Raw genomic sequence first — 14189 nt, forward strand, 5'->3', positions numbered from 1 at the left:
AGTTTTGTTGGTTAAATCTGCGAAAGTTAACTGCATCTTAAGTAAGGTTTCTTCAGTGAATTTCAAGGATTTGGATATACCATACATTTTTAACGGCCCACTAGCCATGGCCTTCGGCTGTGTCCACTCTACATGTTCCCCCAAATGTTTCTTTTGCACCCATTAGGTGTCCATGGCCTATGGCCTGGCCACTTTATGTCTTTCAGGCCCACTAGCCAGGGCCTTCCCAGCCGCTTTGCTGGACTCTCTCTATTTCAGAGCATGGTGGCAAGAGCAATGCCACTGCCCACTGCAGCTCCCCTTCCCCCACTACCAACCCCCACCCCCCCCCCCCCGAAAGTAGAGAAGGCGACAACGTCTTCTGTGGGGGATGGGGGAGTGCATGACACTTTTTTTTATAACTAGAGTTCGCATTTCACGTAATGTGTTCAAGTTTGTTTCTTGGCGTTCCAGCCCACGCCCCCTGTGCTCTTCTTGTAGCCTCAGCGCTGTTGGGTCATGCCAACGGCCGCCTGGCTGTGGGTCTTGTCTGCGAATGTTTGCATTGAAGGAAATACGTATTTATGTAACTTTCTTTTTTGCGAGCCCCTCCAAAAATAGCCCAGTTTAATTCCAGGAGTGCACGGCTCAGTTCCTGCTGTGGCCAATCAGGCTCAAGAGAACGTCCGTTTAGCTCTACTCCTTTCATGTAGATTGTCAATTTTTAACAAAAAAATACAATGTTGGCATTTAGAGGGAGCTAGCCTAGGTTGCAAACTTGGCAAAAGTCCACGATTGTGCTGTGCGCTGAACATCATCCCGCTTAACCTGAGGGGGCTCTGTGTTCCTGGGGCGGCGTCGAAAGGCTTTGTTGTGGTTGAGGGTGTATTACCTCCGTAATGCCTTCTAATGGCAGTGCTAATTACAAGAGGGTTATTTAGTAAATGAAGGAAGGGAGCGCGCACGCCCCCTCCCCCCCAAGTACTAACTGAACTTTTCCCCCAAACAACATGTGTTGGGAGGCAGGGCAGAGAAGCAGCGGGATTTCAGGCGAGAGTGTGTGTGTGTTTCTGTGGTCGGCCAATCACTGGGCTGGAACTAAACTTGCCTTAGCCATCAGAACAGTCAATTACCTCTGCTCCCAGGGATCATCAATCATTTGTGGGGGGGGGTCTTGACGGCTGGGGGAGGAGCAATGGCCAGACTCCCATGGCAGCCAGCGTGTTCGGCCCTTTACCCCCTCTACCGTGGTCACGGCCTCAGTCACAAAAAGGCACCAAATTTTAAAACCGTCTCCCTCTTTCCCTCTCAGGATTGGGTCTTTTGCTTCCAGATGAGTCTGGGTTCAGCTGTCCTGTGCCGTGGCGAGAAGGGGGGAAATGGTGGGGGATGGGAGGGTGCGCTGTCTTGTGTTTTGTTTGGTTTTAATGATCCTCGGGTTTTGCGACTACGTTAAAATGTGACAAAAGCGGCCCGCGTGCTTGCTGCCTACGAATGCATGCCACGCAGAACTGCACACACCGAGGCACTGCCCGCGATTTAATGGGCACGGGAAATAGGCTCTCGAGGTCAATAAAAATCTTCCAAAATGAAGACTGATTGAGTACCTGTGATGATGACCGTGATTACTGGAGCAATTAAACAGTTTGATTAAATGAGCCGTCATAAGGCGCTGTCTGCGGCAAAGCAGCCTGGGATCCGCGGACACTAGTGCAGGGGTCAGGGCCGCGTGGTGGCACCCGCTTCATCACACAGAGCCGAGCCGGGGAGGAGAGGAGGCGCGGATCCCCTGCATTGCACCCGACCCCTGGGGCCGTCTTCCCGGGAATAGCTGGGGTGAGTACACCACGGAGCTGCAGACTCTCACGTTGCATGTGAGGAGGGTGGGAGGGGACGTCGCTTCGGTGGCCTTGGTGTTTTACACTTTTAATGTCACTGGCTGCGCAGGTTTAATCCTCTGGGGAGAGGCAGGGCGTGTAAAGTGCTGGCTGTGTTTGTTTAACAGCCACAGCGCTATCTCGGCGGCGCATCCGGCTCCTGCGCTCCGTCCGAGGGAGAAGCACCATGTGCGCGGGTTCCGAGTTAAAATAAAAACACGTTTCTGCAAATAGATAATTCATTCATCCGGAAAAGAGCAGCGACCGTGGAGCCAGTGCTGTGCCATTGTGGGCGTGCGGGTTGAAGCACAGCTTGCACACGGCGTGTGCCCTGATACAAAGGACCCCGGAGCAGTCCATAGCAGCCATAACATAGGCGATTGTAACTCATATAATTTGAAAGTATTTATTGTTACATCGATAACCCTGGCCCCAAATAATCTCCTCTATAAACGGTGCTATATATTGAATTGCTCGTACCCCCCCCCCCCCCCCACGGCGTGTGAACGGGGAATGCCCCCTTTCTGGCTTATGTTCGATGGTCTTCAGTGGTTGCTGGCGGGTTCGGTGACCCGCACTTAACCCCAGATGTGTCGCGGTGATTGGGGGGGTTAGGAAAGCTTTGTCCATCGCAGACACCGCTTGTAAATTCTGTGCTGTGATGTCCGGGTAAAGTTCTGCGTTTAAGCAGACGGATTTCGGTCTTTGTGAGGCTGGGGTGGGGGGCAGGGGAGGGGGGGTACACAGCTATGGGGCGATGCAAGCCGGTGCTCGGGTAGGAGCGCTTTGTGGTGGAGAATGCAGGTCGTTTCGTCGGTGCCGCACGATAGATTGAGGGTGTGGGATTAGGTGCCCGGTTAGGAACTGGGATTGGTGAGGGCAGTGGAGGAACCCACCGGACTGAGAAGAGATTTCTCTGTTTCCGTGACAGCGGCTGCAAATTACTTCTGCAGACGTGAAAAGACCTCTTACGGTGTCACGTTTGGGGTCACCCCGGGGTGAGGCCCCCGAACCCCATGGCCCAGATGCGCGACCCATCACAGGATCGGTTCCAGGATAAAAAATACAAGGCCAGGCAGGGAAGGGGGGGGGCATCGCATCTCTGCGGCAGGAGGGACATGCTGGCTGCATCCCGAGCACCGGGCAGCCAGGGGAGGGAGCCGACACACCACAAATCCAACACAGCCTGCCGTGAAAAAAAAAACAAGCTCACGCTGCCAAAAGCTGGCAGCCCTACGCCAGTGAGGAGTTTAAAGCAACATTCTTAAATGCCCGCCGAGACCGGCTCGACGTCCTATTCATACGTGAAAAACCCTAAAAGTCCATTCATGTCAGCACAATTCGCGCGCAGTTCCGAAAACCCCAGGTTGGCCAGCTGTGCTGGTGCCCAGTTCCACTGGGAAAGCGCCCTCTTAACCCCTGCACCTGAGAGGCGCACCCGGCTTAACAGGACGGGGCGCTCCGCTCTCGGGCTTTTCTTATCCCATTTCAATGTGAGTGTTTCGAAATGGGATGTCCCCGGGTTAATCTATTTTGCACGAGTTTCCAAAGTGGTTTTCATATTTGCTCATTTTGAACCTTGAACAATCGTGGCTGCCGCACGAAAAGAACGATGCTAACAACCACGCTGGATTTATCAGAAGAGAAAAGGATGCGCCATATATATATATATATATATATATATATATTTACAAACATGGCTAGAACATGATCTGTGCATACACCCCACCTACTTCCAGGGCTTCAGTTTGAGCAATCCTTTTTCAAAGAGCCCAGAATTTTATTTTACACATAAGCAGCACATCACACCAAGTGTGAGTCTCTTCTCATTTTCGTCTTGCTCCACCAACTTTTCGCCTCGATCAAAACCTTTTTTTCTGTACGAAGTTTCATTGTCGTTTATTTCATGCTTTCCTCCGTCTTCTGTGTTTGAGGGCTCGGCTTTGCTAAAACACGTTTTTTTCATTTGGGTAAAATGTTGGTTAATGGGTGTGCGTGGAGGGGGCTTTAACGAACGTTAATGGCAGCTCCCCAGGGGTGAACTCTGCGTGACCTCGGCAGCAGTGGGACTGTAATCTAGCTAAACTGGTCAGGAGATGTTTGTAAAATATACGGAACCGTCTTTTAAAATGAAATAAAGCATAGTCATTTAATTTCTATGCAAAACAAGCTGTAGAAACCCAGTGTCCGCGCCGCGGAAGGACATTTTTTCTACGAGTTTTTTTTTACGGATTTTGTGAATGTGTGTGCTATTGCTAAACATATTGCTTTTATTCATTTTCACACAGTAGTGCGGTCGCTTTTATCAACAGATACATAACCCCCCCCCCCATAGATATCAAAGGGCTCCGTTCCAGTCGGGACACATTTTTTGCCAACCCAAAAAGAAAGGAAAAGCCTTCTTCGTGCAACAGTTTAAGAAGGCAGGTCGGTAATCGGGGCACACTCACGATCTCCATTTCATTATAAAAAATGCCTTTTCCTGCCTTTGACAGCAGAGCCAAGAAGACACCTTTCCCCGATCACCGCGAGCGTGTTCTGCGGTTCCTAGATATTCTCCCCGGCGTCCTCGGAGCCACTGGAGCTCCAGAGCGCACACCCCTTTCTGGCGGCAATTGGCCATTTGAGCTTACGAAGGTTTAAGAAAACCAGCGCGATTTCGACTGCCTCTCTCTCTTAACTGGGCCACGAGGCTTGGGGACGGGACTGTGGCGTGCAAGACTGGAAGGGCTTCCCCGGAGAGGTTCGTGTGTTGCTAAGCGTCCCCCCATATACTACCCCAGCTCTCGCGGTAGCCTTTAAGGTAAGCCCAGTGCAGGGGAGCCGATCGATGCGATCTTTGGCGTGAGGCTGCCCGCAGTGGAGGACTGGCCTATAGGGATCTCTGGAGATTTCCCGATAGGCCTCTGCACACCCTTGGCCTCTTTTGTGTGCTATTTTCAAATGTTCCCATAGGGAAAAGGTTGTATTTTCTGAACGTGTAATATGGGGCCACTTTGAACATTATTTCCAGTGCCTCTTTTAGCTCCCTGTCCACCCACCCCTGGCTGCCCGGTGACTCCCTAGCCGGCCCCGCAGAAGGGATTAACCTTTCCCCGAGCACCCAGCCTCCTGAATCTTTCACTGCAATTAATTAAAAGCCATCGGAAAAAGGTTTTTAAGCCGTTATTGGCAGCGGCTTAAATGATGGCCGAGGTTTTTGCTTGAAAATGACTCTGGCCTTCGGGGCCGGATCGATGTGCAGGTATAAAGAAAAGGACGCATAAAAGAGCCATGCCGATTATTTGAAATATTGTAGAGGGGCCTTTATTGCTCATTGGGTAGCTGTCTAAAAGCGCTGTGTTCAAACACACACTATTAATGCTGTCAATACTGTCAAACCGTCACTTTTATTATGCCGGTCTGGAATACGTGGCGCATTTGCATAGAATCGCCTCTCCGGAAAAATCCATACAGCGCTTTAGTAAAAGGGATGCGACTTCTGAACGAGACCAAGATTTGCATAGAGGGCGACCCCGGGGTCTGGACACAGTGCAGGGGGCAAGGATGCACGCAACTTTTTGCACATTGACTTTAGCACATAAGTCACAAGGACTTTTCCGTGTGCGGTTCTGGCGATGCAACGTCCCATGCATTGATTTACACTCACAGGATTCCCCCCAGCAATCACCCCAGAACGGGGCACCCTTAGAAATATGAACTATCACATCTGGCCACCCACGGTGCACAAGGCAGAGAGGAAGAGTGTGTGCAGTCGGCACATGCGAGGTGCACGGTGCATTCAACAAGCATACACCCGAGTCCTGCTGAAAGTGGGAGAAGGAAGCCGTGGGCTCGTCCACAGGAAAAATGAGGACGCCCAATAGAGCCGCGACTGAGCGGATTCTAGGCGCAATGGATCCACAGAACACGTGTCCGCTGACCTCCTGCGCTGCACCCCATGCACCAGCCGAGAGATGCTACCGCGCTGCTAGCGCGTGCACATGGCCATGCAGTCCGGGCGTTGGCTCGCTTCCTGTGTGCACACGAGCCTGTTGCCACAAACGTGCTTCCTGAGCTCACACTTTAGCAACGACTCGCTTCCGAGCCCAGTGTGCACATTCTTCGAGAGGCACAGCAGGCGTGTGTTTTCCCAGGGAACCATTTCCCCACACAGCCACAGCACAGGGCAACTGGTTCCAAAGCCAGAGCCCTACTTTCATAGCGTCATTTCTCATGGAGCGCCGATGGCACCCCGGGTACACTATGCCAGCTCCACAGTCATTCTCCATGGATGCACGTTCTCAGGAAGATCCCACAACGGCTCCCCTCAGGCACATTTCCACTGCACCATAGCGCCGAGAAGACCCGAACGCGCCAATTCCCCATTATTCTGGAATAGCATCAGGCATGTCTGAAACACTCAATACATGTGGGTTATTCCAAAAGACAGAACGAACAAAGAAGAAAGACACCCGCCGTGAAATGTACGTACAATCTGATCGTTTCATGCAACCCACAATGCAGCCCTTGACACCAGGGAGCCCCCACTTTTCGCCCACGTGGCTTTTCGGGAGAGACCACAAAGCACAGCTCTGAAATGCGTCCCATGGACGTTTTGGCTCTCGGCTGTGTGATTTTTTCGGCCCAGCGTTTGTTGTTCGGATGAACGGCCTGTGATATGCGGGTCAGTGGCATCGGCGGTGGGATCTCTTACACCCCCCCCCCCCACCATCCAAAAATTCCGGACAAAGGTGCGCGCTCCACCCGCTGCTCTCTTGAGAGAACCGTAGGAGGAATGACAGGGTGGTGGGTGGCGAGCATCCCTGTTGTGACGGCAGGCCTCAGTCCCGCTGCCTCCTCACCCAAGCACCGTCACCCCCTGCACCTTCCCTAAGTGACAAGGTGGTGGCTGGCGAGCACCCCTGGTGTGACGGCATGCCTCGGTCCAGCTGCCTCCTCACCCAAGCACCGTCACCCCCTGCACCTTCCCCAAGTGACAGGGTGGTGGCGGGCGAGCACCCCTGGTGTGACGGCAGGCTTCGGTCCCGCTGCCTCCTCACCCAAGCACCGTCACCCCCTGCACCTTCCCTAAGTGACAGGGTGGTGGCTGGCGAGCACCCCTGGTGTGACGGTAGGCCTCAGTCCCGCTGCCTTCTCACCCAAGCACCGCCACCCCCTGCACCTTCCCTAAGTGACAGGGTGGTGGCTGGCGAGGACCCCTGGTGTGACGGCGGCCTCGGTCCCACTGCCTCCTCACCCAAGCACCGCCACCCCCTGCACCTTGTGACAGGGTGGTGGCTGGCGAGCACTCCTGGTGTGACGGCAGGCCTCGGTCCCGCTGCCTCCTCACCCAAGCACCGCCACCCCCTGCACCTTGTGACAGGGTGGTTGCTGGCGAGCACCCCTGGTGTGACGGCAGGCCTCGGTCCCGCTGCCTCCTCACCCAAGCACCGCCACCCCCTGCACATTCCCTAAGAGACATGGTGGTGGCTGGCGAGCACCCCTGGTGTGACGGCAGGCCTCGGTCCCGCTGCCTCCTCACCCAAGCACCGCCACCCCCTGCACCTTGTGACAAGGTGGTGGCTGGCGAGCATCCCTGGCGTGACGGCAGGCCTCAGTCCCGCTTCCTCCTCACCCAAGCACCGCCACCCCCTGCACCTTCCCTAAGTGACAAGGTGGTGGCTGGAGAGCACCCCTGGTGTGACGGCAGACCTCGTTCCGGCTGCCTCCTCCTCACCCAAGCACCGCCACCCCCTGCACCTTCCCCAAGTGACAGGGTGGTGGCGGGCGAGCACCCCTGGTGTGACGGCAGGCTTCGGTCCCGCTGCCTCCTCACCCAAGCACCGTCACCCCCTGCACCTTCCCTAAGTGACAGGGTGGTGGCTGGCGAGCACCCCTGGTGTGACGGTAGGCCTCAGTCCCGCTGCCTTCTCACCCAAGCACCGCCACCCCCTGCACCTTCCCTAAGTGACAGGGTGGTGGCTGGCGAGGACCCCTGGTGTGACGGCGGCCTCGGTCCCACTGCCTTCTCACCCAAGCACCGCCTCCCCCTGCACCTTCCCCAAGTGACAGGGTGGTGGCTGTCGAGCACCCCTGGTGTGACGGCAGGCCTCAGTCCCGCTGCCTCCTCACCCAAGCACCACCACCCCCTGCACCTTCCCCAAGTGACAGGGTGGTGGCTGGCACCCTGGTGTGACGGCAGGCCTGGGTCCTGCTGCCTCCTCACCCAAGCACTGCAACCCCCTGCACCTTCCCCAAGTGACAGGGTGATGGCTGGCGAGCATCCCTGGTGTGACGGCAGGCCTGGGTCCTGCTGCCTCCTCACCCAAGCACCGCCACCCCCTGCACCTTCCCTAAGTGACAGCTTGGTAGCTGGCACCCCTGGTATGACGGCAGGGCTCGGTCCGCTGCCTCCTCACCCATGCACCGTCACCCCCTGCACCTTCCCTAAGTGACAAGGTGGTGGCTGGCGAGCACCCCTGGTGTGACGGCATGCCTCGGTCCAGCTGCCTCCTCACCCAAGCACCGTCACCCCCTGCACCTTCCCCAAGTGACAGGGTGGTGGCGGGCGAGCACCCCTGGTGTGACGGCAGGCTTCGGTCCCGCTGCCTCCTCACCCAAGCACCGTCACCCCCTGCACCTTCCCTAAGTGACAGGGTGGTGGCTGGGGAGCACCCCTGGTGTGACGGTAGGCCTCAGTCCCGCTGCCTTCTCACCCAAGCACCGCCACCCCCTGCACCTTCCCTAAGTGACAGGGTGGTGGCTGGCGAGGACCCCTGGTGTGACGGCGGCCTCGGTCCCACTGCCTCCTCACCCAAGCACCGCCACCCCCTGCACCTTGTGACAGGGTGGCGGCTGGCGAGCACTCCTGGTGTGACGGCAGGCCTCGGTCCCGCTGCCTCCTCACCCAAGCACCGCCACCCCCTGCACCTTGTGACAGGGTGGTTGCTGGCGAGCACCCCTGGTGTGACGGCAGGCCTCGGTCCCGCTGCCTCCTCACCCAAGCACCGCCACCCCCTGCACATTCCCTAAGAGACATGGTGGTGGCTGGCGAGCACCCCTGGTGTGACGGCAGGCCTCGGTCCCGCTGCCTCCTCACCCAAGCACCGCCACCCCCTGCACCTTGTGACAAGGTGGTGGCTGGCGAGCATCCCTGGCGTGACGGCAGGCCTCAGTCCCGCTTCCTCCTCACCCAAGCACCGCCACCCCCTGCACCTTCCCTAAGTGACAAGGTGGTGGCTGGAGAGCACCCCTGGTGTGACGGCAGACCTCGTTCCGGCTGCCTCCTCCTCACCCAAGCACCGCCACCCCCTGCACCTTCCCCAAGTGACAGGGTGGTGGCGGGCGAGCACCCCTGGTGTGACGGCAGGCTTCGGTCCCGCTGCCTCCTCACCCAAGCACCGTCACCCCCTGCACCTTCCCTAAGTGACAGGGTGGTGGCTGGCGAGCACCCCTGGTGTGACGGTAGGCCTCAGTCCCGCTGCCTTCTCACCCAAGCACCGCCACCCCCTGCACCTTCCCTAAGTGACAGGGTGGTGGCTGGCGAGGACCCCTGGTGTGACGGCGGCCTCGGTCCCACTGCCTCCTCACCCAAGCACCGCCACCCCCTGCACCTTCCCCAAGTGACAGGGTGGTGGCTGTCGAGCACCCCTGGTGTGACGGCAGGCCTCAGTCCCGCTGCCTCCTCACCCAAGCACCACCACCCCCTGCACCTTCCCCAAGTGACAGGGTGGTGGCTGGCACCCTGGTGTGACGGCAGGCCTGGGTCCTGCTGCCTCCTCACCCAAGCACTGCAACCCCCTGCACCTTCCCCAAGTGACAGGGTGATGGCTGGCGAGCATCCCTGGTGTGACGGCAGGCCTGGGTCCTGCTGCCTCCTCACCCAAGCACCGCCACCCCCTGCACCTTCCCTAAGTGACAGCTTGGTAGCTGGCACCCCTGGTGTGACGGCAGGGCTCGGTCCCGCTGCCTCCTCACCCAATCACCGCCACCCCCTGCACCTTCCCCAAGTGACAAGGTGGTGGCTGGCGAGCATCCCTGGTGTGACGGCAGGCCTCGCTGCCTCCTCACCAAGCACCGCCACCCCCTGCACCTTCCCTAAGTGACAGGTTGGTAGCTGGCCCCTCTGGTGTGACGGCAGGCCTCGGTCCCGCTGCCTCCTCACCCAAGCACCGCCACCCCCTGCACCTTCCCCAAGTGACAGGGTGGTGGCTGTCGAGCACCCCTGGTGTGACGGCAGGCCTCAGTCCCGCTGCCTCCTCACCAAGCACCGCCACCCCCTGCACCTTCCCTAAGTGACAGGGTGGTGGCTGGCCCCCCTGGTGTGACGGCAGGCCATTTTCCCTGGTGTGAAAATGGTCTGGCCTATATAACTAAGTGCATATCACAACACAGTCTGCTCGGTAGAAACTAAATAGATAAATCAGTCTCCTCACCCAAGCACCGCCACCCCCTGCACCTTCCCCAAGTGACAGGGTGGTGGCCGGCGAGCATCCCTGGTGTGATGGCAGGCATCAGTCCCGCTGCCTCCTCACCCAAGCACCGCCAACCCCTGCACCTTCCCTAAATGACAGGTTGGTAGCTGGCCCCCCAGGTGTGACGGCAGGCCTCGGTCCCGCTGCCTCCTCACCCAAGCACCGCCACCCCCTGCACCTTTCCTAAGTGACAGGGTGGTGGCTGGCACCCTTGGTGTGACGGCAGGCCTCGGTCTGGCTGCCTCCTCCTCACCCAAGCACCGCCACCCCCTGCACCTTCCCCAAGTGACAGGGTGGTGGCTGGCGAGCACCCCTGGTGTGACGGCTGGCCTCAGTCCCGCTGCCTCCTCACCCAAGCACCGCCACCCCCTGCACCTTGCCTAAGTGACAGGGTGGTGGCTGGCGAGCATCCCTGGTGTGACGACAGGCCTCAGTCCCACTGCCTCCTCGCCCAAGCACCGCCACCCCCTGCACCTTCCCTAAGTGACAGGGTGGTGGCTGGAACCCCTGGTGTGACGGCAAGCCTCAGTCCCGCTGGCTCCTCACCCAAGCACTGCCACCCCTGCACATTCCCTAAGTGACAGGGTGGTGGCTGGCGAGCATCCCTGGTGTGATGGCAGGCCTCAGTCCCGCTGGCTCCTCACCCAAGCACCGCTACCCCCTGCATCTTCCCTAAGTGACAGGGTGGTGGCTGGCACCCCTGGTGTGACGGCAGGCCTCAGTCCCCCTGGCTCCTCACCCAAGCACTGCAACTCCCTGCACCTTCCCCAAGTGACAGGGTGATGGCTGGCGAGCATCCCTGGTGTGACGGCAGCCCTCAGTCCCGCTGGCTCCTCACCCAAGCAGCGCCACCCCCTGCACCTTCCCCAAGTGACAGGGTGGTGGCGAGCATCCCTGGTGTGACGGCAGGACTCAGTCCCGCTGGCTCCTCACCCAAGCACCGCCACCCCTGCACCTTCCCTAAGTGACAGGGTAGTGGCTGGCACCCCTGGTGTGACGGCAGGCCATTTTCCCTGGTGTGAAAATGGTCTGGCCTATATAACTAAGTGCATATCACAACACAGTCTGCTCGGTAGAAACGAAATAGATAAATCAGTCTCCTCACCCAAGCTCCGCCACCCCCTGCACCTTCCCCAAGTGACAGGGTGGTGGCCGGCGAGCATCCCTGGTGTGATGGCAGGCCTCAGTCCCGCTGCCTCCTCACCCAAGCACCGCCACCCCCTGCACCTTCCCTAAGTGACAGGGTGGTGGCTGGCACCCTTGGTGTGACGGCAGGCCTCGGTCTGGCTGCCTCCTCCTCACCCAAGCACCGCCACCCCCTGCACCTTCCCCAAGTGACAGGGTGGTGGCTGGCGAGCATCCCTGGTGTGATGGCAGGCATCAGTCCCGCTGCCTCCTCACCCAAGCACCGCCAACCCCTGCACCTTCCCTAAATGACAGGTTGGTAGATGGCCCCCCAGGTGTGAGGGCAGGCCTCGGTCCCGCTGCCTCCTCACCCAAGCACCGCCACCCCCTGCACCTTCCCTAAGTGACAGGGTGGTGGCTGGCACCCTTGGTGTGACGGCAGGCCTCGGTCTGGCTGCCTCCTCCTCACCCAAGCACCGCCACCCCCTGCACCTTCCCCAAGTGACAGGGTGGTGGCTGGCGAGCACCCCTGGTGTGACGGCTGGCCTCAGTCCCGTTGCCTCCTCACCCAAGCACCGCTACCCCCTGCACCTTCCCTAAGTGACAGGGTGGTGGCTGGCACCCCTGGTGTGACGGCAGGCCTCGGTCCCGCTGCCTCCTCCTCACCCAAGCACCGCCACCCCCTGCACCTTCCCTAAGTGACAGGGTGGTGACTGGCGAGCATCCCCGGTGTGACGTCAGGCCTCAGTCCCACTGCCTCCTCACCAAGCACCGCCACCCCCTGCACCTTCCCCAAGTGACAGGGTGGTAGCTGGCACCCCTGGTGTGACGGCAGGCCTCAGTCCCGCTCCCTCCTCACCCAAGCACTGCCACCCCCTGCACCTTCCCTAAGGGACAGGGTGGTGGCTAGCACCCCTGGTGTGACGGCAGGCCTCAGTCCCGCTGCCTCCTCACCCAAGCACCGCCACCCCCTGCACCTTCCCTAAGTGACAGGGTGGTGGCTGGCGAGCACCCCTGGTGTGACGGCAGGCCTCAGTCCCCCTGGCTCATCACCCAAGCACTGCCACCCCTGCACCTTTCCTAAGTGACAGGGTGGTGGCTGGCGAGCATCCGTGGTGTGATGGCAGACCTCAGTCCCGCTCCCTCCTCACCCAAGCACTGCCACCCCCTGCACCTTCCCTAAGGGACAGGGTGGTGGCTGGCACCCCTGGTGTGACGGCAGGCCTCAGTCCCGCTGCCTCCTCACCCAATCACTGCCACCCCCTGCACATTCCCCAAGTGACAGGGTGGTGGCTGGCACCCCTGGTGTGACGGCAGGCCTCGGTCCCGCTGCCTCCTCACCTAAGCACCGCCACCCCCTGCACCTTCCCTAAGTGACAGGGTGGTGGCTGGCGAGCTACCCTGGTGTGACGGCAGGCCTCAGTCCCGCTGCCTCCTCACCCAAGCACTGCCACCCCCTGCACCTTCCCTAAGTGACAGGGTGGTGGCTGGCGAGCATCCCTGGTGTGACGGCAGGCCTCAGCCCCGCTACCTCCTCACCCAAGCACCGTCCCTAGTTATGAAGCATGCAAGGAGACTGTGCTTCTAGCCACAGTCTGGGACAGAGAGATCCTTCTCTGCTCCTGGGGGAGACCCCAAGCACGGCACCCTACACCCGGGCTAGTACACGCCCAAGGACAATGCATGCCCCGGCTATATAATGTGCACCATAGCTGCCTGATGTGAGCATGCGATGCAAGTAACCAGAAGGGGTCAGTGGTCTGCCCCTACCGCCCGCGAGCACCAGCGATGCCCCCGAGGGCTAGTTCGTTATACTCCCCGGCGGGGCGTTCTTCAGCTTCGGGGTCATTGCCCAACATTCAGCCGCCCAGAGGAAAGCGGGAATACAGCGATCAGACCTGAAAACGGGCTATACTTGGCTCGTGTTAGCGATGGCAGGCCGCAAGCGCGCAGCAGTGGCACACAAGAGCTGCCAGGATAGCGCAGTGGGGTAATGCGCCTGTGGCAGATGTTTCCCTGAAACCCATAGGTCCAAACCCAGCCATCAAAAGCCCAGCCTTGTATAGCTCCAAAGTCGAAGAAAGGAGCACCATTTATATTTCTAAAAACGATAGTCAATGTTAGGAAGATTTATTTGGATTTCGGGTGTGGATTATGTACTTATGTATTAATATTATCTGTTGCTGCTGTCCTACGTCTCTGGTGTGTACAATGAACACTGCGCGGAGAGTTCCCTTGGCGCAGAAGCCCCCGTACTCACTGCCACCCTGCACGAAGGACCCCCACGCTGCTAATACATGGATCACTCCCGGTTTCACCCATGAAGGCGCCTGCCCTAAACCTCCCCGGTGCCATGTTTACAAGCACCGTTTCCAGGAGATGTCATGCCTTGACAAACGGAATAACCGCCACTTGGACGTGCCCTCTGATGTTCACGAGCAGAGGTCATGCGGACTGCACATTATGAAGCCATAGGGGTATTATCCCACCGCATTTATTGGAAACAAAATATTAGTACAACTTTCCAGATGTGTGTTTTAATACATTAAATTGTTCGCAGCTGGAGATATGGAAGTGAAAGGAAAGGGCCCGTGTTCGCGCTTCCCCTACTCTCCGATTGCCGGTCCGATACCGGGTCCGCTCATTAGAAGCCGCCATTTGCCCTCTGCCGGTGGCACCACTGCCAGAGAAGGCAGCTTCGGGCCCACAAGCACGAAGTGCAGCACAGTGGGTGGACGGATCCCCAGGAGAC

The 14189-nt window shown here is 58.7% G+C and overlaps 1 long non-coding RNA gene across 1 annotated transcript in view; it reads left to right on the top strand.

The window, feature by feature from the left end:
* Window positions 1-1419: 1419 nt before the first annotated feature.
* The window catches only part of LOC138527423 (uncharacterized), a 43728-nt gene continuing 30958 nt past the window's right edge, over window positions 1420-14189 (top strand). The window contains exon 1 of the long non-coding RNA XR_011283922.1: window positions 1420-1815. This is a non-coding gene — a long non-coding RNA (uncharacterized lncRNA). The remainder of the gene's footprint in view (window positions 1816-14189) is intronic.

The sequence above is a fragment of the Ambystoma mexicanum genome, chromosome 14 (genome assembly GCF_040938575.1).
Source record: "Ambystoma mexicanum isolate Mex_15411 chromosome 14, UKY_AmexF1_1, whole genome shotgun sequence".
NCBI lineage: Eukaryota > Metazoa > Chordata > Amphibia > Caudata > Ambystomatidae > Ambystoma > Ambystoma mexicanum.